General features: G+C 33.1%; 1 pseudogene; it reads right to left on the bottom strand.

Annotated features, from left to right (window-relative positions):
• Positions 1-24,254, bottom strand: part of LOC112825986 (cytoskeleton-associated protein 2-like) — an 86,028-nt pseudogene that overhangs the window by 11,812 nt on the left and 49,962 nt on the right.

The raw sequence follows: 24,254 nt of genomic DNA, 5'->3' as shown, positions 1-24,254 counted from the left end.
TCAGTCCTTAAGCGACTGCCTTCAGCTCAGGTCATGATCCCAGGGTCCTAGGATCGAGCCCTGCATTGGGTTCCCTGCTCAGCAGGAAGCCTGTTTCTCCCTCTCCCACTCCCCCTGCTTGTATTCCCTCTCTCGCTGTGTCTCTCTCTGTCAAATAAATAAATAAAATCTTAAAAAAATAATTCCTCACCCAGTTTTGCTCCATGATTAGAATATAGGTTCATGAGGTCTGTGTTCATGTTGATATCTGCATCCATGTTTATGTATGTATTTTTCCCTCCAAGGGGAAACATGGCTATACAAATAAAACAGTATTAAATAATTAATTATGAAAATGTATCTTTAAAATAGGTAAATGAGGTAACTGACATGTGGGCACTCTGTTCCAGTTGTGCCTCAAATGTAAACTCTGAACAGATGCTTATCTTCATAAAAAGCAACAGTAAGTATTACTTGTTTTATTAAAATAAAAATTTTTAAAAATATAAGAACCGAGATAAAGGATATTACTTTATTTCTTATACTGTGGTTTCCAAGTTGCAGTTGTTTGCAGAGAAATGGTAACAAAAATAGCTTTTATATAACAAAGTGGAACTAATCAACACAAATGAGAGATTCTGGTGCGTCGATGTCTATTCCCTCTCTCCCTTTCCTCTACAGTCTTCATAGTCATTTCCCTGGCCTGAGAAAGTGCTGCATTTTCCCTTCAGTTTTCTCATTCCTTTTACTTGGGATTTTGAGTTACCTCACTTACTGGTAAGTTTACCCAGCAGAGCCTGCAGAAATACTCTGTAAGGTATTATTTTTAGAATGTTGATTATTTAGAATCTAATAAATTGTAATTTTAGTTGACCATTTTTGATTCTTGTGACTTTGATATTTCCCTTAATGCCATTTTAATTTCATTATGTTTGTTATATTTTGGCTGTCTTTATTGCTTGTTTTATATCCTATGTTAATTACTTTGTTTCTCTTCTAAACTAATTTTCTCCTTCACTACTCAAGGGAATTTTCTCTCTTACACAGTACAGGAAAAATCAACAACTTTTCCAAAATATAAACTCTGGCTTCAGGGAAGAATAATTCAATTCACTACAAAAATATATGTGTGGTAATCATTATATATTTACAAAGCAACATGCCAGGCACTCATTCAGTTTCAAAAAACAGATAAGGGATAGTTATTGACCTTCTTTCTGGAGCTTATAGACAAATTAAATGCATAAGAAGTATACATTTAGTTGTATTAGAGAGTAAAATGAAGAAATAAGAAAGTTTTAGAGGCATAATGTTCAGGAGATGGAAGGGAAGGGCTCCTGGGTAGCACAGTCAGTTAAGCGTCCAACTCTGGTTTCAGCTCAGATCATGATCTCAGGATCGTGAGATTAAGACCCACATGGGGTTCCACACTCAGCAACATGTTCACTTAAGACTCTCTCCCTCTCCCTTGCTTCTCCCCACAGTGCCCTTGCTCTCTCTCTAAAATAAATAAATAAAATCTAAAAAAAAATAAAGATGGAAAGCAGACAGAGAAAGGATCAAAAAATATTTAGGCACATATGACTATTAGGCACATAGCCATTTCAATAGGCCTAAAACAAAAGAAGGTTCTAACACATAACATAATTGAGTTTTTCCAAAGACTGCCTCTATCATCAATCAATTTTGGTTCCTGAGAAAGTGATTCTACCTCCTTAAACTTAGGTAAAAATGAGTCATAAAGACCTCCTATCTTATAAAGCTGTTATGAAATTTAAGTGAGAGCCATGTAAAGAACCTTGAAAATTTTATACACTGCGTTCCAAAATTTTTCTTTCTTTTTCCTTTTTCACATTTTTTGGCACAAAATTTGGTGTGGTCATCATAGGGTTAATGCCAGTATGAACAAAGGTAAGCATCCTACAAATTTTAGCAAAATAAACCCAGCAATATATTAAACACAGTATATTGTGATTAAGTAGGGTTCATCTCAGGCATGAAAGGATGGATAGACTTATTAGATAATCTATATAATTTTCCTTATTCAAAATTAAAGGAGAGAAATATGTATGATTAGAGATACATTGTGGAAAAGGCCTTTATAGACAATCAATACCCATTTATCATAAAAATGTTTAGCAAACTAAAGATAGTAGAACACTTCTCAGAGCTAATGAAGAACAACATAGTATTTAATGCTGAAATCTTGGAAGCATATCCTTTAAAAGCAAAGAATGGGAACAAATGTCTCTTGCTACCACATTCAACATTACATCTGAGGCCTTAGACAGTTTAGGGAGATGAAGATAAGAAATATAGTATAGGGGCCGGAGGGAAGGAACAATGATAATATACTAACACATTAATAAAGTAGATAAGATTTTAAGGAGTTTCTTGGCTACAAAATCATTTTGCCATTAATTATATCCTTATTTACTAGATAAAAAGAATAAGAAAATATGATTTTAAAAGTATAACATGTTAATATGATGTATATAGAAATGCATTTGACAATAGATGCCCAAGTTCTTTACGAAGAACTTTTTAAACTTTATTAATGGTATAAAAGATGATTTAAGCAAATGAATAGACACACACAAAAAGATTCATTACTACAGGGCGCCTGGGTGGCTCAGTTGGTTAAGCAACTGCCTTCAGCTCAGGTCATGATCCTGGAGTCCCGGGATTGAGTCCCACATCGGGCTCCCTCGGCGAGGAGCCTGCTTCTCCCTCTGGCCCTCACCCCTCTCATGTACTCTCTCTCTCATTCTCACTGTCTCAAATAAATAAATAAATCTTTAAAAAAAAAAGATTCATTACTACAAAAATGTTGATTCTTTCCAAACTAAAGGATCAATTCATTGTAATTCTAATCAAAATCTCAATTTTTTTTTGGTGGAACTTGACAAGCTGGTAGGAAAATGTATATGAACTTAGTAAAGACCCAAATGACAAGTGAGACAATTGTAAGGAAGAACAAAGAGGCAGTTGATGCAGGGGCTCATGTTAAGACATCCCATAAGGCAATGGTAATTTGAGACTCTGGAATTTTGCTGTGGTGAAGATAAATAATCAACACAACAGAAGAGCCCAGATATGGAACCACGTGTCTCTGAACACTATATATGACAGAGGTAGATTACAAATCAGTGAAGAAAGAACAAGTTGGGGCACCGAGTGGCTCAGTTGGCTAAGCATCTGGCTCTTGGCTTCGGCTCAGGTCCTAGGATCTCAGGGTCCTAGGATTGAGCCCTGCGTTGGGCTCTGTGCTCCGAGGGGAGTCTGCTTGAGATTCTCTCCCTCTCCCTCTGCCCCTCCTCCTGCACTCTCTCTCTTTCTCTCAGATAAATAAATGAACCTTTAAAAAAAAAGAAAAAAATCAACAAGTAATGCTAAAGATAATTTTCCATTTTAAAAAGTGACTCTTTACTTCACATGATATATAAAATTTCTGGGTATTAAATAGTTCTATGTAAGAAAACAAAAAATATGGTAGAGAATATGAATATTCTTCATGACTGTAGGGTATGGGGAGTATTTATTAATGTATCTGAAAACAGAAAACATATAGAAAAAGGATGATAATTTGATTATATTGTTTTGTCTGAAAAGATAGCATTAAAAAGAGTGAAAGTCAAGTTCTAGGCTGGAAGAATACATTTGAAATGCATATAATTGACAGAATTAATACCTAGACTTCAAAATACCCTTGTATCAATCAAAAATAAGATGGAAAAATGCTAAATTGTAAGAGTGGCAAAATGTATAAACTGATTTTATTGAGGAGGCTATAGAACCTATAAATATATGAAAAGAATTTCAACTTCTTCAGAAGTTATGGATATGTAAAATTTAACTACAATTAAATATCCATCACGCCCCTAAACTAGACAGTAATTTAAATGTTTGCCAATAATGGTGTGGTAAGGATGTAGAGAAATAGGAAAGCCCATATATTGCTGCTGGTGGATGTGGAAGTTTTTACAGCCATTTTGGGGAGCAATTTGGAAATGCTTATGGAGTTAAATATGTGCATACCCTATGACCTCTATACCCTATGGCTCAAGTATATAACATAAAGAAACTCTTCCACAAGGTAGAAGAAAAAAATATAGAAATAACTTTTGTATCAGAATTTTTTGCTAGTGCAAAACAACATTAACAATAATAAAAGCCCAAACCAATGCATTTGGTAAAGTCATCCAGTGGAAATCTGAAAATGGTAAACTTGATTTGCATTTATTAAGTTGGATAAACCTGAAGCATATGAAGTTGAAATAAAGGAATTTTCAGGAAGGCATATAGCGTAGGGTACTATTTATATGAAAAATTATGCACATTATTTAGAGACATGTACATAAGTAGCAAATTTATAATATACATGGGAATTAAAAAATTGGATTAAGGGTTATGGTTATCTCTGGCAGGAGTGGGCAATAGTGGGGGTGAATGTGAACTAGGATTTCAGCTGTGCTTATAGAGGTTTATTTCTTAGTCTGAGTAGTGGTGACCCATTGTTTATATTGTTTTATAATAATATATCATATATCATAATATGTATAACATATATATGATAACACATGTCATATATAATGATTATTTATATAATTCACTTCCTCATGCTTGAAATGTTTCTAAATAAATAATACATAACACTTAATGAAGGTAGGAGGCAGTGAAGGAGAGTTTTGCCAAAGAGTAAACCACAGATTATGGTAATTTGAAATGGTGTAGCAGACAATGGATTTGAAATGCACACTAAAGGGATAACTGGCCAATCCTATACACTTAAATGGTGTGTTTGAGCCATAGCTCAAATGTTTTACATTCTACTTCCTATGCTATATCTTTTATCAAATATAAATATTTACATGCCCTTTTAGTACCTTGCCAATTCCATATATATATATATATATATATATATATATATATATATATATATATATATTTTTTTTTTTTTTTTACCAGGCAAAGCCCAGGGAATTTTGGAGATTCCAGGTATAATTGGGTCTTTGCTTTCCAGGCAGTCACACAGTAGTTGTAATAAAACTGTTTTGCCTCCCGAATGATCGGTTAAATCTTCTTTAAATATCCAGCATTTGAACACATGAAAATGTGCCATATCACTTTATATCCAGGTAAGGCTATGTCACTTTATCTCCAGGTAAGACTCCTATCGTGCAACCATTGCTAATCATTTCAAACTGGAGAAGAGAAGCACTTGATTTTTCAGCCCTGCAATATTCCAAGGTTGACTCTGTCAACTTTGCCTCCCTTAACAATATAAAGGAATCCCTTAAGAGTGTTGCAATTTCCTTTACTTTACAGAATGACTAACTGTACTCTGACTTCTCTGTTTTATAGCATTTTGCTAAACACAGAACAAAACAGCCAATATGCATCAATGCTCTTAATCTATTCTTACATTCATCTTAGTGCTATAGCCTGATGATTCAGTCTGCTATTCAAAATAAGGAAGGTGCCTCTTCTCAGGACGATGTCGATAGGCATTCAGAAAGGTCCCGCATTTGACATACCATCATAGGCTGTACTACAATACAGCCTCTAACAAAAATAGGTTGTCCTGAACCCCTGGTAATAGAATCATTTATCTTTATACCAAGAAGGTTGGGAAAGCACCAAAATTCTCATGTGGCACGTGTCCAGGCTGACTTCGAGGAGTTTGTGCTGTGAGACCTACAGTTCTTAAGAGGTTGTCTAAAATGAAAATAACAACAACAATAAAAACACATGTCAGCAGGGGCTATGATGGTTCCATGTGTGTTAAATTTTGTGTTCATGACGGAATCAAGCATGCTTTCCTCATTGAGGAGCAGAAAATCATTGTGAAAGTGTTGAAGCATAAGCACAGAATCAGCTAAATAAAAATATGAAAGGTTTTTTGAGTAACAAAAAAAAAAATAGGAAAAGAAAAAAAAAAAAGGAAGGTGAAAGTTTGACCAAATAGTTTGCCAATGCATTCCAAGGGTCACCAGGTCTCCAGATGAAATTTCCAATTGGTATTTGTTAGTCCTTATTATTTACTTCCCAGCCTTTCCATTCAGTCAATTCCACATTTATGCAGCATCATAGTTTTAGGTACCAAATTCTGTATCACTTAGGAAACAGAAAACAGAAATAATATGGGCTTAAATTATTTTTTCTCTCACTTAGCACTATTTGAAAAACTGGCAGTTCAGAGCTAGTTCTGGGGAAAAGCAGACCCCAACTGGCATGGGACCTCCATAGTACTTCAGGAACCCAGACATCTTCTCTCTTTCTCCAACTCCATGATTAGCATGAGGTCCTAACTTTAGAGTCACAAGAAGTCACCTGTAATTCCATCTATAAGGCCCATATCCCATGCAGCAGAAAGGAGGACAGTCAACAGGCTAACTGTCCTCTATTTAAGAAGTCCCCAAAAGTCTCAGTTAGCAACTTTTACCTACATCTATATGACTACGTTCCACTGAAAGGGAAGCAGAGATCTGTAATAATTTAGCTGGGCTGCCTAGAATAAAGTTGCATTTCTGCCATTCTGATATTTATTAAAGTTTTAACTCCTTATCAGGGCTATTTCTCTTTTATCAATTGATTCCCCAAGATATTTTCTGTTCTTGCAGAATAACTTAAGTGTCATCATGGCGGGTTGAAGAGGAGCAGTTCATTGTTTTGCTAACCTTGAGGCTTTCACTCACCTCTCTCTACATCCCTCATACACCTGATCACAGGGCATCCCATAGATGTTGGCTATACAAGTGTTCTATGCTCTGGGTGCTGTCCAAGTTCTGGGGTTTGCCTTCAAGTGACTTAACATCATCTTGGTTGTTTCTGAAGCCTGACTGCTTTCTCATTAGTTCCTGGTAAATCAATTCAACCTGCCACCATCTGCAGGACCACATGGCAGGCCCTCTGGCTCACAGTGGGAATATGCAGGAATGTTTGTACCCTTTCAAAATGATGGAAAAGCTGAGCAATAGAAACTCTAGCCTATTCTTATCTAAAAATGTGTTGCTGTATTTTTTAATGTGCTGCAGTTAAGCTGGTGTTTTTGACTTAAAAACAATCTCCTGTCAAAGACCAAAAGGCATGGCAGTATACTACACCTCCATTATTCATGAATTCCCTCTTGCATCTTATAGGAGCTTTTTTCTCACTGAATACTCACCTTCTTTGGATTCATCCTTAAGGACAACAGAAAAATAATTTGTTATACGTTGCTCTTCTCCTGTACTTTTCCTACCTTCCTTCTGGAAACAAAAGAATTATCTACTTTTCCTTCCTGTTAATTGGGAACTTGTTGACAGCATGTTCTAATTCTTTTTCACTGTATTTGTAATTGCTTTCTCTTCTCCAGTGTAATAAATCACATGGCTTAAACTTAGTGAAAGAAAGATAGCAAATGAATTCATTTTATGGAGAAAAAAATGTGTTTAACATTTTTTAATTTCTAATAGTACTGGCCCTTGGCCTTTGGAGACTCCTGTATATGTAGACATTCAATTTTCCTCAAGTCATCATTCTCTCAAATCTCATAAGAAGAAATAATATAAGTCCTGTCTGCTCAGGTCTTCATTATGGCTTAAAATTTTTGCTGACTCAGTAGTCCATAGAATGCCAGTGTATTTTCTTCAGCCTGGTTATGTTGCCTGCAGAAGGTAGAAGTCAACTTTGGTTTCAATGTCTACTGCTTCTTCAAGGGACTATAAATTATTGAACTTTTGCACAATGGATTGAAGGAAGCAATAGAAAGGTGATTCTTTTCTGAGTAGAGACTGGTTCTTTCATACAGCACCTGAAAAGACATATCTCTTGCTATTACAAATAATATGAACCTTTCAGTCTATTTCCTGTCCACTAATGACAATTTCTTCTTATCCTAAAAGAAAATTCTTTCATCATCTCCTGGCTTTCAGTTCAGTCATCCCTTATATTGACTAACAGTGAATGATGATTTGTCTAAATTGCCTCTCTAGTGTTTTCTCATTTTGGACTCAGTCATCAAAGCCTTATGTCAGTGTGTAAGGTATATCAAACTAACACACATCACTCTTTTATTAACTTTTCAGCTTGAAATCCTATCCTTACATATTAGTTAACACTCATAAAACATTTGTAATGAGAAGACACTGTTCTTTGTGCTTTATCCGTATTTATCCCATGTAATATTTATAACAACCTTATTAATATCCTTATCTTACAGAGTGCAAGACTGAGAAAGAGAGAAGTTTAAGTAACTTTTTAAAAGTCTCATGGTTAGAAAGTGGTGACTAACCATCTAGCCAGGATTCAACCCAAGCAACTTGGTCCAGAATCTGTGTTTAAACAGTAACTATACTGCCATTCTCAGGTCGATCACTGAATCTGATAAGTTATATTGCCTAATCAAATAAAGTTGTTGAACCTGAAAATTAGTGTTTAAGACCCTGGAAGGATGCATTTGCCAAATAAGTTCTATTCAGAAATGGAAAGAATCATTTTTGAATGGCTTACTTCAAACAACAAACCTCTGTATTTCCATGCCCCAGTGGATTTTCCTTAAAAATATATGGCAGAGATAGGTTCAGAAAACTTAAAGATAGAAATGTATTTATCAGTCTTGAAAACATCACAATGATTGTTGACCTGTGAGCAGATTCTAGGAAGTGATATAGCTAAAATCTGCTTAAGTTACAAATGAAAGGAGAGTATGTACCAACAACTTGATGAGAGGGGAATACCAGAAAGGAATGGTTATATCAGTAATTAGAGAGACAAGAATATTTTATAAACAATTGTAAGGAGAAATTGTAGACTTCTCAGAGAATAAGGGGAATTAATGCCACTAAGGAAGAAATTAGATATAGGACAGAATGTATATAAGTGATGGAGACAAATCTGCAAAGAGAGAATCTATTGGTATTCTGAGCTACAGCAAAATGTCAGTGTCTACTGATTAGCAATTCTTTCAAGATAATTAAAAGTGGAAAGATTACAGAGTTTTCTTAATGGCATGATGGGAGATGATTCAAGTGAGAAACAATTTTGGAGTGTGTAATGGAAGAGTGAAAGTTGTCAAGGCACTGAAAGCAGGGAGCATGAGGGTATTTACTTTTCTGAATGGTATGATAGGAGATACAATAGTCCTCCCTTATGCATAGAAGGATATGCTCTAAGGCCCTCAGTGGTGGCCAGAAACCACAGAGAGTATGGAATTCTATATGTACTGTTTTTTTTTTTCCTATAGATATATATATACTTATGATAAAGTTTAGTTATAAATTGGGCACAGCAAGGAATTAGCAACAATAACTAATAAGATAGAACAATTATAACAACACTCTATAATAAAAGTTATGTGAATGTAGTGTCTTTCTCTCTCAAAGTATCTTATTGTACTGTTACTTACCTTCCTCTTCTTGTGAGGATGTATGAGATGATACAATGAATGCCTGCATGAGGAGCTGAGGTGAGATGAATGATGGAGACACTCTGATGAAGTGCTAGGCAACTGAGGACCTTCTGATGATACATCAGAAGGGGGATCATCTGCTTCCAGACTGTGTTTGACTTCGGGTACCTGAAACCGTTGAAAGGGAAACCACGGATAAGGGGTAGAGAGCCTGCAGTTATTTGAATGAGAAACTTGGGAGGATGGCAGGGAGAGACTGAAAGTCACAAACGTCCTGAAATCAGAAAGCATTTAGTTTTCTCTTTGGGGAATTGGAGGGGCAAATATAGCAAGTGACAGAGCTACAAAGATGAATTTCACCTAATATGACATTTTTATTATAATCATTTCAGTTAGTAGAACTGATTGCAATTTTAGTGTCCAGAAAGCAATTAGAGACAAATAAATGTCAAATTGAAAGTAATGTGACTAATGCGAAAGATGAGATTTTTCAGTGCTATAGAAAACTACAGTTGAACCTTGAATAACATGGGTTTGAACTGCATGGGTTCACTTGCATGTGGATTTATTTTCTTTAATGTTAAAAAATATATTTTTCTAAAAGATCACACAAAAGCTGAGAAAAGAAAGAAGGATGTCAGCTAGCCCACATCAAAATCTGGGCCGAGGAAGGACAGAAAGTTGCTGAAAGATCCTGGTAGCTGGAGCAAACTGCAGAGATCTAGATGGCCACTGGCCAAACCAAGCCAGCAGCCACGTTCATAAACCCCAGAGAGGAAGGAGGCCCCAATCCTTTCTCCTTCTCAGAAAGGAAAAAGCAGGAGCTCACTCAAAAGACTTTCGAGGAAGACATGCCTTCTCAGAATGATTTGGCTTGGGCTTTGTGTAATTGTTTTTTTAATTCTTTATTTTAAAAGAGTGGGAGGGTCATGGGACAAACAGTGTTCTCATTCTTAAATTCCCTAATTTCATAGAAAAAAAATTCTCAGCTGTTTAACCAATAGTCTTGTGGCTGATCCTCTATTGACTAATTGTTGTCCTCTACAACTATTATTGCTTAGCAAAATCTTTGTTATAGTTTGTAAATGTCCTTCACTATTCCTTTTTTGGAGGGCAGGGAGAGGTGTTACCCTGCCAAAAGGGGTCATCCTGACATAAAAAGGGAGTATGTTTATGTGTTTAGTAATCACTGAGAAATTTTCATTTAGCAGAAAACAGTGCTATAATACTTTAACATTGACAAATAAAAATGTAATATTTAAACAAAATTTTAGAGAATGGTGCTAAAAACTTACCTGTAAGTTAAGGTTTAGCATGCTCTCATGATTCCATCAGGTGCCAAGGTCTTAACAAACAAACTCTGCTAAGAGTAAGTAAACCAACTGAGGGTTCTAGAGGGGAGGGGGGAGGGGGATGGGTTAGCCTGGTGATGGGTATTAAAGAGGGCACGTACTGCATGGAGCACTGGGTGTTATACACAAACAATGAATCATGGAACCCTACATCAAAAACTAGTAATGTAATGTATGGTGATTAAAATAACATAATAAAAAAAAGAAAAGTAAGTAAACTAGATTAGTCTCACTATGTTTGTTAACTTTCCAAATCCCCAAAGATCACAGTTGACAACAAGGAAGGAAATTGGGACTGGCAGTAGAGAATGTTAGCATTTTATTTAGAGCTTATGATCTTCCAGATGTTGTCAAGGTTGAAGTTTTCTTCTTTATTTCTTACTGTAAATCTAGGAAGTCAGCATTATTATTACCAATATTATCCTATTTTACAGACACCTACAGATTATATAAGTCATGTGAGGTGAGATAAGTCCTTTGATTCTAGCCTCACTGCTGAGGTATACAACCAACAAAATTTTGTTGATTTTGTTCATATCTTGACCAAAATACAAGTATTGAAGTGTATAATATTTATAGTTTAGAACATCTTTATATCTAGAGTCTATATGTCTACCATGTAATGGAAAAGATAAATAAAATGTGGTATAACCATATAGTGGAATTCTATATAGCAAAGACAGTTACAACAGTATGGATGCATCTTACAAAAAATATGTTGAGTGAAATAAACTAGATATTATATATATTCTAATCCATTTAAGTGAAGGAAATGAGTATCCTTTGTGATGTTAGAAGTCAGGATAGTGTAACTCTTAAGGAAAAAGGGCTTGATAATGACTAGAATGGATATGAGTAATGTTTCTTGAGATACTAGTAATGTTCTGTTTCTTGATTTTGGTTACATACATGGATTCATATATATATATATATATATATATATATATATATATATATATAGAGAGAGAGAGAGAGAGAGAGAGAGAGAGAGGAATATCATTTATTGTTTTAGGAGGTATCTGTTTTCTCTCATAACAGTATTTTGATAAACAAAAGTTTCTAATTTATCAAATTTACCAAACTTTTTTTTATGGTAAGCATCTTTGTATTCTGTTTAAAGAAATTTTGCTTATTCCATGGTCAGGAAGATATCCTCATATACTTTCCCCTAAAGCATTTTTAAGATAACTTCCACTTTGCAATCTATAATCCTTCTGAGCTGCATGCATATATGCATACATATATGTGTATAGTATGTTATAGATGTCAATATATGTTTTTAGTAAGTGTCACTTTTGTCACGAGTCAGGGGTGGATCTGCCTCTATACATATTTTGTTGTAATTTGTGCCAATACCATACTATCTTTTTAACACAAGGTTAAATAGGTGTGACTATTTGGTATTACAAATTCCTTCAGCTATACTCTTCTCTAAGTTTAACGTGTCTTTTTTTGGTTCTTTTCGCTTTTAAAAGAATTTTAAAATCTTTAAAATTCAGTTGTAAATTTCCAGTTGTAGAGCTTGAATAAATTTTGATTGCTATTGAACTGCATCTATAGATTACATTTGGAAAGTCAACATCTATAAAATATTGAAACTTCCAAACTATGTATTTAGTTCTTCTTTAATTTGTCCTAGCAATGTTCTATACTTACCAGTGTCAAGATCTTATACAATTTTAGATTTATTCCTAGGAATTTATCATATGTAATGCTATATTGTTTTAAAGATTTATTTATTAGAGAAAGAGAGAGAAAGAAAGAGCAGGGAGAGGAGCAGAGGGGGAAGAGCAGAGGGAGAAGGACAAGCTGACTCTACGCTGAGCTCAAAGCATAATACAAGGCTTGATCCCATGACCCTGAGATCACAACCTGAGCTGAAACCAAGAGCCGGACACTTAACCAACTGACCCACCCAGGCGTCCCCATATGTAATGATATTTCAAATAATATTTAAACTTTGATTTTCATATTATTTGTTCCTGGTGTACAGAAATTCTTTTGATTTTTATACTGAATTTGTATCCAGTATTTATGTCTTTTACTTATATTTCTTACCTGAATATAGTGATGAGGATCTCTACTACAATATCGACAAATGTGGGCATTTTTGTTTCATTCCCAAACTCAAAGAAATCATTTACTATTTCATCATTGCACAGGATGTTTTCCATTTTTGGTATAAAGATAAAAGAAATTATCTTCTATGTTTGGTTAACTAAATATATTTTTAAAAAATAGAGGTTGAATTTTGTCAAAAGTTTGATTTGCAGCTATGAAGAAAATCATATCAATTTTCTGCTTTTTTTTAGTGATAAGCTGCCCTTGCATTTCTGAAACAACCCTAGTTTGATTATGATGTGTTATCTTTCATATGTATATCTTGATTTTGCTTGCTTATATCTTGTTATGGTTTGTTTCTTTGGTTGGTGTGTGTGTGCGCGCTTGTGTGCATGTACTTTATCTTTTTTTTCTTTTTGTCTTTTTATTGAAGACAATTATCAATTAAAGTGATTTTTTTTCAAGTCATGTGTGTTATTGCATTCTTGTAAAATCTTGCCTTTTACTAAGGTTGGTAGTAGGGAGAAGGATGGTTCTTTCTTTTTTTTTTCTTTAAATTTTTTATTGTTATGTTAATCACCATACATTACACCATTAGTTTTTGATGTAGTGTTCTTTATCTTTTTGACATCCATGAGATCTGTAGTGGTTTCCCTCTTTCATTTCTCCTTTTCTTAGTTAACCTGGCTAGAGGCTTATTGATTTTATTGATCTTTCCAATGAACCAAATTTTGGTTTCATTGATTTTCTCTAATTGATTTCTTTCATTCAATTGCAATGATTTCTGCTTTAATTCTTATTATTTCTTTTCTTCTGCTTACTTTGATTTTAATTTGTTCTTCTTTTCTAGTTTTCTAGGTTGGAAGATTAGATTATTAATATTAGATCTTTCTTCTTTTCTAATATATGTATTCAGTTCAATAAATTTCCCTGTAAGCATTCCTGTTGCTTCCATAAATTTTTAGTTATATTTCATTTTCATTTAGATCAAAATATTTTATTTTTTTTGAAATTTCTTTTTTTGACTCATGTTTTTCAGAAGCATATTATTTGATTTCCAAGTACCTGGGGATTTTCCAGCTATTTCTCTGTGATTGATTTCTAGTTTAATTCTATTGTGGTCTAAGAATAGACAATGTATCATTTCTATTCTTTTGAATTTGTTAAGGTGTGTTTTTATATCTTATGAGTTCTTCTTTTATGTCTTTTTTAGGATTTAGTATTAAGGTTACTAGGCATCATAAAATTTGCTAAGAGATTTTTTTTTTCTAATCTGTGGAAGATTAGCATTATTTTTTTTGTCCCTGTAAATGATTGGGAAAAATTAACTGATAAAATATCTGGGCCTCTGTTTTCTTTGTGACAGTGATTTATAATAAGGTATTTAACATCATTAGTGTTCAGATTTTTCTGTATTTTCTTCTGCCATCTTTGTTTAGTTGTAGGATTTTTTTTTTTAGGTATTTGTCCTTTTATATTTTATGAAATGTATTCATTTTAACTTTTTATTTTCTTTTGGTGCCTGTAAAATCTGTATTGATGTCCCCATTTTTATTTCTGATAATAATAATTATTCTTTCTCTCTCCCTCTCTCATTCACTCTCTTTCTACCTAGCCTTTCTAGAGGTTCATCATGTTTTATTAATCTTTTAAAGAATCAGCTTTTAACTTGTAGGTATTATTTTTCTTTTCTTTAAAAATTTTTATTTATTTTATTTATTTGAGAGAGAGAGATAGAGAGTGAGGGAGAGGGAGAGCATGAGCAGGGGGCAGAGGAAGAGGGAGAAGCAGGCTCTCCACTGTGCAAGGAGCCTGATGCAGGACTCCATCCCAGGACCCTGGGATCATGACTTGAGCCGAAGGCAGACGCTTAACCAACTGAGCCACCCGAGCAACCCTTGTAGATATTCTCTATTGTACATTTGTTTTTTCATTTGTATGTGTTCTTATTTTTACTATTTCCTTCCTTGTAGTTGCGCTTTCCTTTTTTTCTTTTAGAGAATGTTTCATGTGTCCTTTATACTTTAATCATTTTCCCTTTTGTTCTATTTCTGTGCTTTAATTTTGATATTTTTACTGACCTGTTGTTCATTTCACTTCTAGTTGTTACTCCTGGATCTAACATGTCAATAGTCCATTTATTAAGTTAATTTCAAATATGGTTATTTTCACTTCTATAATGTTTTTTAACTTTTTTAGCACATTCAAATCTTTTATAATATTCCTTTTTTTGCCTATTCTTTCCATTCTGTCCCCTATTATTTTAGACATATAGATTATATTATTTTGAAGTCCTTGTTTGAATAGCTCTAATTCCTAAATCACCTCAGAATCTACCTCTATGACATGGTTTTATCTTGAACATTATCTTAAACAATGGCCACATTTTGTTGCCTTGTAGTATTTCTACTGCTCTTTATTATACATTGGACATTTTGTATAAATTAGCTATAGAATATGATGTTATCCTTCCTCAAAAAGCATTCTTTATTTTCTGTAATAGAAATTTGAGGCTGATCACCTCAGTCTTGCCAGAAATGAACCTGGACTTGAGTAGAATTACCATTTAGCAAGATTACATCTGGTTCATCTTTAGGATGTGACCCTCTAAGAATTTCCATTGAAACCCTATTAAGTCTTCCTTTCCTTAGCCCTGAAAGGCCATAGGCAACTCATTTCAACTCTTCATAACGTTTTCAGTAAAGCTCTTTAGCTTTCTTTCCCTTGCAGATTCAAAATTTAGTACAAATTTTGAGAGGGAACAGCTGTGTTTTGAGACTGATCCATTCCTTAATTCAGTCACTTCAACCTAGAGTGGAGTTCTAAAATCTCTACTCATTTCAATGTAACCCAACATAAGCATCTGCCAGAGGGCCAGTCTGTTTTCTCAGGCTTTTGTTGGATCTATAATCATTATATAGCCACATTCCATCAGTATTACTTCACTCTTCCCTCTCTAGAGCTTTCATTTCTTGCATATTTGACTTTCATGGACAGTATTATGTTATTTTACAGTTGAAATTTTCAAGGAGATTTTAGTATATAAAATAACTCATGTCTTATAGGAATATTTTCCTGTGGATTACAGGTATGTATCTTCTGTTTTATGTCTTTGATATTCAATTAGAACATATTTTGTGAAATGATCCATTTGCAGTAGCATTGCAAGATAAAATAATTTGATAAAACTATATCTATCTATGAAAAAACTTATTGCGGGCACCTGGGTGGCTCAGTTGGTTAAGTGACTGCCTTCGGCCCAGGTTATGATCCTGGAGTCCCAGGATCGAGTCCACATCGGGCTCCCTGCTCAGCAGGGAGTCTGCTTCTCCCTCTGACCCTCTTCCCTCTCGTGCTCTCTATCTCTCATTCTCTCTCTCTCAAATAAATAAATAAAATCTTTAAAAAAAATAAATAAATAAAATACAATAAATAAATAAAATCTTAAAAAAAAGAAAACTTATTGGGACTAATATATATCTGGAACAAATATATAATTCCTTGTTTGGAAAAACGAAGCATTATAAAGATGTCATTTTATTAAAATATTAATTTTAATTGTAATTTGCATATAAATTACAGATTATTAGAATGGTGCCTTAAATTCCTAGTTCTAAACTTATACACATTGTAGTTACCATGGACTTATTCTAACAGCCTATAATCCTACTCTTGAATAATGTGTGATCTGCAAAACTGACCACTAAGTTATATCATTGAATGACTGAGTAAAGTCTTAATAAGTCCTGAGTGACTGGCACATTCCAGATATATGGAGCAAAAGGTGGGTGTTCTATTAGCTTTTTAAGTGAATACTCAACTGTTATAATTTTGTTTTTGAGTAGATAAATGAGGATAGAATTTAGAGAGCAAGTAGAAGAGCTGTATTTTATAGTAGTAAAGAAAGTTTGTCAAGTATTAGGAAAAAAGGAAATAAATAAAGAATAGCTCAAGTTACATTGATATACGTGGAGAGGAGAGCTTATTGTATTTCTTCTTCAATCTTCTTGGAGAAATATCAATCAAAATCATTAGCTGAGTGTGAGGATGGATTAATTGGTAGTGGTGAGAGAAGAAATCATGAATTACTCATCTGTAAGAGTTCAGTAGTGAGTGGACAGCAAATATATAGTATGAATGATGGACAAAAATGAAGACCTTAAGATTAATTATCATGAACTTAAAGTGAGACCTGTCAAAAGTGTGCTTTTGTTCAACCACATTCAACTGAATGGGTGCAGACAAGAAATAGAATGCTGGATATGAGGTTTTATTTTACCTACACAAGTATAATGAATTAAAGTATAGTGGAGCAAAAACACACAAAGAAGTTGATATATTTATGTATATAGTTATAATTACTAACTAAAATTTAAGCTTGTTAAAGAATGAAATGAGACTATGTAGTTGGTGAAAGTTAGATAAAGGAGAGAGAATCAATAGAAAGTAAGTCCAAATGTGAATCAAATTTTGGTGGAGTAAGCTACTATAGAGAATGAGATAGAAACAAAGTGTTGTTAGAGAGTTAAATGACTGAAATCAAGATTATGAAGGAAATATAGTTTATTATTGATCAAGTGACTATATCATTTTTCATATAATCTGGTACATCTTTAGTCACTGGATACATTCGGTTTATATTCATCCAAGAAATTGATCTGAGGTAGATGACCATTGGAGTAAATGGGTGAATTGGACAGTAGAAGGCAAGAGGGAAAATATTTATGATTGAAAGATTAGTCATGGAATAACCCACCAGTGATTAACATAGAATTATCTTGGAGATAGAGAATGAGCCTAAAACAAAAATCTCCAAAGAGAGTGGGAGAAAGCATGGATTATCAGATGACTGCAACAAAGGCAAAAAGTGAATTGTGTAAAACTAAGAGCTGGAAGTGTCAGTTTTTTAGTTTGTTTGTTTGTTTAACAACTATGTATTTAGCATTTGTATTCTCTGCTATACTTTAATTAAATGAATAAAAAATATTTTAATATTCATTGTTGTAGCAATGATGCCAAATATTATAAGTGCTTAATTAATATTTGCTGAATTAATGAATCAATTAAATGAAACACTGCATATGAATGTGTATTTTCCATGTGATGCCATAAATATATTTGGATCAAACTTTGTAATGATGAAAATTATTTCCAAAAAGAGGATATTATTATTACATGATGTGGGTTCATTTTTTTTTTTTTAAGTAGGCTCCACACCCAGCATGGAACCCAATGCAGGGCTTGAACTCATGACCCTGAGATCAAGACCTGATGTGAGATCAAGAGTCAGACAGACACTCAATTGAGCCACCCAAGTGCCCCATTGTGGATTCATTTTAAACTGCAGACATATCTATTTATTTTTATCTCATAACTTTGCTACAAAAATCATAGGTTGAAATCACCTAATTAAATCAAATCAACTTCAGGCATTACAATTGTTTTAAATGGAATTGCATTCATCTCAATGGAGTTAAGGGAAAGCATGGACAAAATGCAATCTACTAAGAGGGCCCTGCTACAGATTTTGGTATAATACTGACGTCTAATAATTTTCAGGTTTAACAGTAGGCAACATCACTGTACAATCAATTGTGGTAGGAATTAATCCTATATTAATAATGGAAAGTAGCCTTCTCTTTCTTGAATTAGATAACCACTCATAAGCAAATAAGAATGTATTCTTAATGCTGCCCAGATTCACCTCTTCACTGGTTACATTTACTGAAAGAATTAGGATGATGTTTAACTTGTAATATTTTCTCTTGTTAATGATTATGGAATTGGAGTGTGTGGGTATCTGACATTGCACTTAGGTCAACAGTTGATCTCTTCTTTGAGAACCCAAATTCATTCCAAAAGAAAACAATTATTTTTCTTTTGATAGGTCAAGGAACACTACATTCATCAAACCAGTTTAAAAAAAAAGGTTCTTGCATAAAACTTCATATTTAACTGTTTCAAACTATATTCCTTAGAAAGCAAAGTCTCTCCTTGGAGGAGCCTGGGTTGCTACAAGAGAAGTGAAGGGGAAATTCATGAATGTCCCTTTGTGCCCTTCAGCCTTCCTTTAACAAGAGAAACTCTACTTAAATCTGTCTCATGTGGAAGTTTTCCATATTTTTGTTAAAATGTTATATTGTTTGATGTCCTTTAGTGCATTTGTTTTCATTTCCTTTACTCCTAGTGCTGTGTGTTTAGGGATAGATATGAGTGCCAAACTCTTGGATTTATCATAAATAAAGGACCAGTTTGGGCTGTTTATTTATTCTAATGTTGTTGGTTTATTGCCTATGAATTCTAAGAACTTGCTATATTTGATTTAAAGTAGATGTAATTCATAAGATAAATGGTATTTTTCATAAATGCAAAGAGTTATGTTGTTGAAGTTGAAGCAGATTTACTCTGACTCTGAAGAGATTAGAATTACATTTAGCAAGTAGAAGTTTCAGGAGCCTGATTTTAGCTCTATATAACAAATACTGTGTGTGTGTTTTTTAATATGATACTGAATAAAAAAAATGGGATACTTCCTTTGATAGAGAGTTCTATGTCACTATATCTATTCTGCAGGGATGTATAGGGACTTTAATGAATTCATGGTTAGAGCAGAGAATTTCAAACATTTCTTCTGACTCTAACACTGTGTGAGTTGTCTTCATCTAAATTAGACTGATTACTTGTACAATGAACTTAATACATTTAATTTGATTTTACAGATTATATGAATAAGGCCCATCTGCTTATCTGATAAAAAATCTAAACCCTTATATTGGTTACCAAGATTGTTAATTTTATTACATATGCCTTAATTTGTTTGCCCACATTCTATTGCTGAAATGGAAGTAGATTTTTAAATTAACAGTTTTCAATAGATGTTAGCATTTGCTCACCTTAAAGGAATAAACCCCTACTTGTATGCAAATGAAACATTATTTTTAAAATTTGTATTTTGCTTCAAATGTTCAATTTAAATTAAAAGTGTCTTTTAAAAATTGGTTCAATTACCAAAATAGGTCTTAAGAAACAGTAAAATAAGTTCAGGAAAACTCTTTTGCTCCTGTTATGCTACTTCCTTGATATTTAAGTTACTTTCTTGTAAGGGTGTTTAACTTCTTGCATGTCCACTGGGATGCTATGAAGCCATAAACCAAAGAACTATTACTGCTTCCAAGATGGCAATGTATAGACTTAATCATATTGTTTAAATTGACACACCTCACAATAGTCAAGCATTCTGTGAATCAGTACTACCAAATCCCTATGCTTTAAATCGCTATGTTTAAGTAATCAACATGTTTTTTTCTAAGATCTAAGGCTTGACAGAAATTCTAGGTATAAAATAATTTACCTCCAAGATGCTGCTTAATCAAACAGTCAAGGGATTTGATGGCATGAACACAGCCCATTAATATCCTATAAAATGATGAGAAAGTTGAGATCTCACCAGGGCTGTATTTTTGCAAGTCTTTATGGTTGACATATCTTACAGAGGAGAAAAATACTAAAATACACTGTTCAGGATTAAAATCACATGTTTTAATCTCTGCTAAGATTATTTCTTTTTAAAAGCATATTATTTGAATTTCCAGCTTCCAGTACACCAAAAGATAGTACAGATGCCTAAACATTCAAAAAGATAAGTTTTCAAGTGTCAGAAAAGTATGCAATGTCTGGATATTATCAGACTCAGCAGACAGCCAGACAGAAAGAAATACTTAAATGCTTCACAGAAGCAAAAACAGTAAACTGATTAGAGAAGTTGCATTTTGGAATGATAGCAGTACGATTTATTCTGTCAGTGAATATTAAAAAATATCTTCTCTAAATGCACACACTCTGTTTTTAATTATTTTTCATATGAAAATAAAACAAATTTGACTTTAAAAATGTATTATAATTTGTTTTAGGCTAGACCTCTTTATAGTGGAATGGTTAAAATATCATAATTCCCTTAGCCATTATTGAGTTGTTTTGATACATCTGAGTGCTCCTACAGGCAATTTCATATTAGTGTGTGTATAGTCCATTATTTATTAATTCGTGTATTGATTATTTTAAAATCACATTTTAATTAATTTGTTTATGTATTTACTTATCATTTACTCTATAGATTTATTTAATAATCCAGGAAATATCAGGCAAGAGCTTAGACTACAAGATACATGTATTTGAGGTTTTGGCTAAAGGAAAATAAGTCATTAACATATAAATCAGGAAAGTCATAAAATAATTTTAACTTTTTTTCAGTTAGATCAAATGATTTATTTTATCTCTACAGTAAATACTACTGAAAGATTATATATTTGAACTGAGTTACTTTATCCAAATTTGTAACTTAGTGTGAGATTGACAATCTAAGGAAGTAATAAGACCTTTCTCTAACTTTATTTCAGACTTGCCATCTTTAGCATGGATATTTCAAACATATGAGAATAACCAAAATAGATAATATAAAAGTGACATGAAACTTCTGAAAAAAAGGTAATTTTATTTAATTAAATTAATAATTCTAGGTACTGAAAAACATTTTCCTATTTTTAATTCCATTATTGGTTCTCCTTGTGACAAAAAGCATTTTAATCATCTGTTTAAAGTCAGTCATTCTACCTAGATAGATTGATAAATACTCACTCTGGTCCCCAAAATGGGAAGTAATGTAAAGTCAAGTGGCAAAGAGTATGGAGTGCTAAGGAGGAGGAAAAAAAGAGTTGGGAACAGTAATTCTATCTACCACACACCTAAAAAATCCTGTTAGTGATTATTTTACATTTCAGGGACAAACATTTCCAGGGTTAAATGTACATGGTTTATTGCTCTGAATAAAAACATGAATCTTTACAGCACAAAAAGAAATTAGTCAAAATCTCCATCAGAATTTTAATTGAACATGATCTTGTCCAACTAGCTTCAGTGCATATAGAAAAAGTTCCAGATATTCTAGACAATGAGTATGGCCAAACAGTTTATTATTTTTTTTCAAGTTTTTATCTAAATTCCAGTTAGGCTTATTATTTTTTTTATAGTCAAGGTATGGAACCTAACAATGATTAAACAAGAGTTATATGGTTCTCCTTGTTTCCAAGGAAGTATACTACTGAATTTTACTACAAGAAACTAGATTTTAATAAGTATTCTTCAATAATAGAAAAAGTCCCAATTTATTTATTTATTTTTTTAAAGATTATTTATTTATTTGAGAGAGAGAGAATGAGAGATAGAGAGCACGAGAGGGAAGAGGGTCAGAGGGAGAAGCAAACTCCCTGCTGAGCAGGGAACCCGATGTGGGACTCGATCCCAGGACTCCAGGATCATGACCTGAGCCGAAGGCAGTCGCTTAACCAACTGAGCTACCCAGGCGTCCAGTCACAATTTATTTTTTAAATGAGCATCTAACATATATAAGGCCCTTTGCATTCATTGTAACAGTTCATCAGTATAAGATCCCATTGGATTATATTGTTGCTGTTGTTGTTGTTACTCTATTTTCCAGACAAGGGTAAAGGAAACACAACAGAGTTAAATTAGTTGCTTCAGTTAAAGTCCTGCTAATGTATTGATATAAAAATCTAGATAGCAAAATATAATTAAAGCTGTAGTACTTTAGATCTATGTAGTAACAATTATATATCATAGTTGAGATTTTGATAATAATAGAATATGGGGAAATGGGCATTACCATTTTGGCAAACTGGCATTATTTATTAAATTGAACATGCACATATTATTTCATGCAACAATTCATCCAGTAGGAGTATTTTTTTCACATATTTACTATCAACTGTACCTAAGATGCTTATTAATTAAGGTTCTTTAGAATATTATTTGTAATAACACACACAAAATGTAAATAACACAAACATTTAGTAGAAGGCTAATTAAATTCTTGATAACCAATCCATACTTTAAATGACTTTATTTTAAAAAATAAAAAATAAAAAAATAATTAATAAATGACTCTGCTGTTGTAATACACGTTCTTTAGGATATAAATATTTTTTTAAGATTTATTTATTTATTTTAGAGAGAGAGCAGGGAGTGGGTTAGAGGGTGGGCAGGGGGCAAACTCCCAGCTGAGTGTGGAACCCACGCAAGGCTCTATCTCAAGACCCTGAGATCATGACCTGAGCTGAAATCAAAGAGTCAAACACTTAACCGACTGAGCCATCCAGGTGACCATTTAAGATATATTATTAACTAAATTAAAAAGTAGTATATTGAAAATGTGGATAATACATTCCCACCTTATAAAAATGAAACATATGATTATAAGCAAATGTTATGTACTAATACATACGGAATTTTTTATGCTGTTTATGTTTTGAGAATGGAATTATGGGCCTAGGTTGGGAAGATGGCTCACATATTTAAATACATTTTTAACATTTAGGTTTTAAATAGGTGCAAATTTTTATTTCGTGATAAAAAAGGAGAAATAGTAATTTTAATAAAAGCAATTTAGTGTTATCATATGCTAACCACTGTACTAGCACTTTATATTCAACGCAATTTAATCCTCAAACCATTCTGAGGAAGATAACATTATTACCCTGGTTGTGAAGAGGAGATGAAGTAGAAAAGCAAAGAAGTTAAATAACTAAACACCAATTAAATAACCAGAAGTGCTAGGTTGAGAAGGCCAGGTTTATCTCATTCCCAAGTTTGTGCTTTTAAATACTTCACTCAAACTTCACAAATCAAAATAATATCTAGTGTTGAAGAATAGAGTTCATATAACAAGCTCCTGGCCTACTTTTCATTTGACCTTACTTGCCTTACACTTAAACATAGAAGGAACAAGGGATTTTGTAAATTAGAGATAAATTAGCATCCAGGGAAATTTTTTTTTTGTCTGTAAGTGTAATCTGAATATTCAGTTCTTTTAAGAGAGATAGGAAAGGACCAATATTGGCGTACAGATAGAAGGCTCTCTCATTTCTGGCATGACCTGTGAAATGTCTTAATTTGTATCCTCATGTCTTTCCAATCCTAGTGCAAAGAGCTCAATACGTGTTGATCCTAAAACAAGTAATCATTTTAAATATAAATTATTTTTATTTTCTCTGTAAAAGACAAATATTTTGACATATTCATCTGTTCTTTAAAGCTTATCTTAGTAGTGGAAGCATCTGTGAAAAAACCAACCAGCTGTGAATGTAAATATAGAAACAGATTCAGTGTTTGCAACATGAAAGTTGGAAATATGCTGCTGCTTAACACGTGAAATGATAAATGACAGTGCTATACGCTAGAGAGTTTGCCATTCTAGAAATTCAACTTAATGCTAGTTTATCTCTTTGGGAGATGTTTGTTATTCATAGTCACATATTTTGCACTATATTTTTCTAGTGTGAATATATCCATGTGTGACTTATACCTCAAAAGCTGGTGAAAGATATATTTAGTTTTTCTTTCTTTCTTTCTTTTCTTTCTTTCTTTCTTTCTTTCTTTCTTTCTTTCTTTCTTTCTTT

This window comes from Callorhinus ursinus, unplaced genomic scaffold (genome assembly GCF_003265705.2).
Source record: "Callorhinus ursinus isolate GAN/ISIS: 27379988/994484 unplaced genomic scaffold, GSC_fseal_2.0 scaffold4, whole genome shotgun sequence".
Taxonomy (NCBI): domain Eukaryota; kingdom Metazoa; phylum Chordata; class Mammalia; order Carnivora; family Otariidae; genus Callorhinus; species Callorhinus ursinus.
This window is presented reverse-complemented; position numbering and strand designations above follow the sequence as displayed.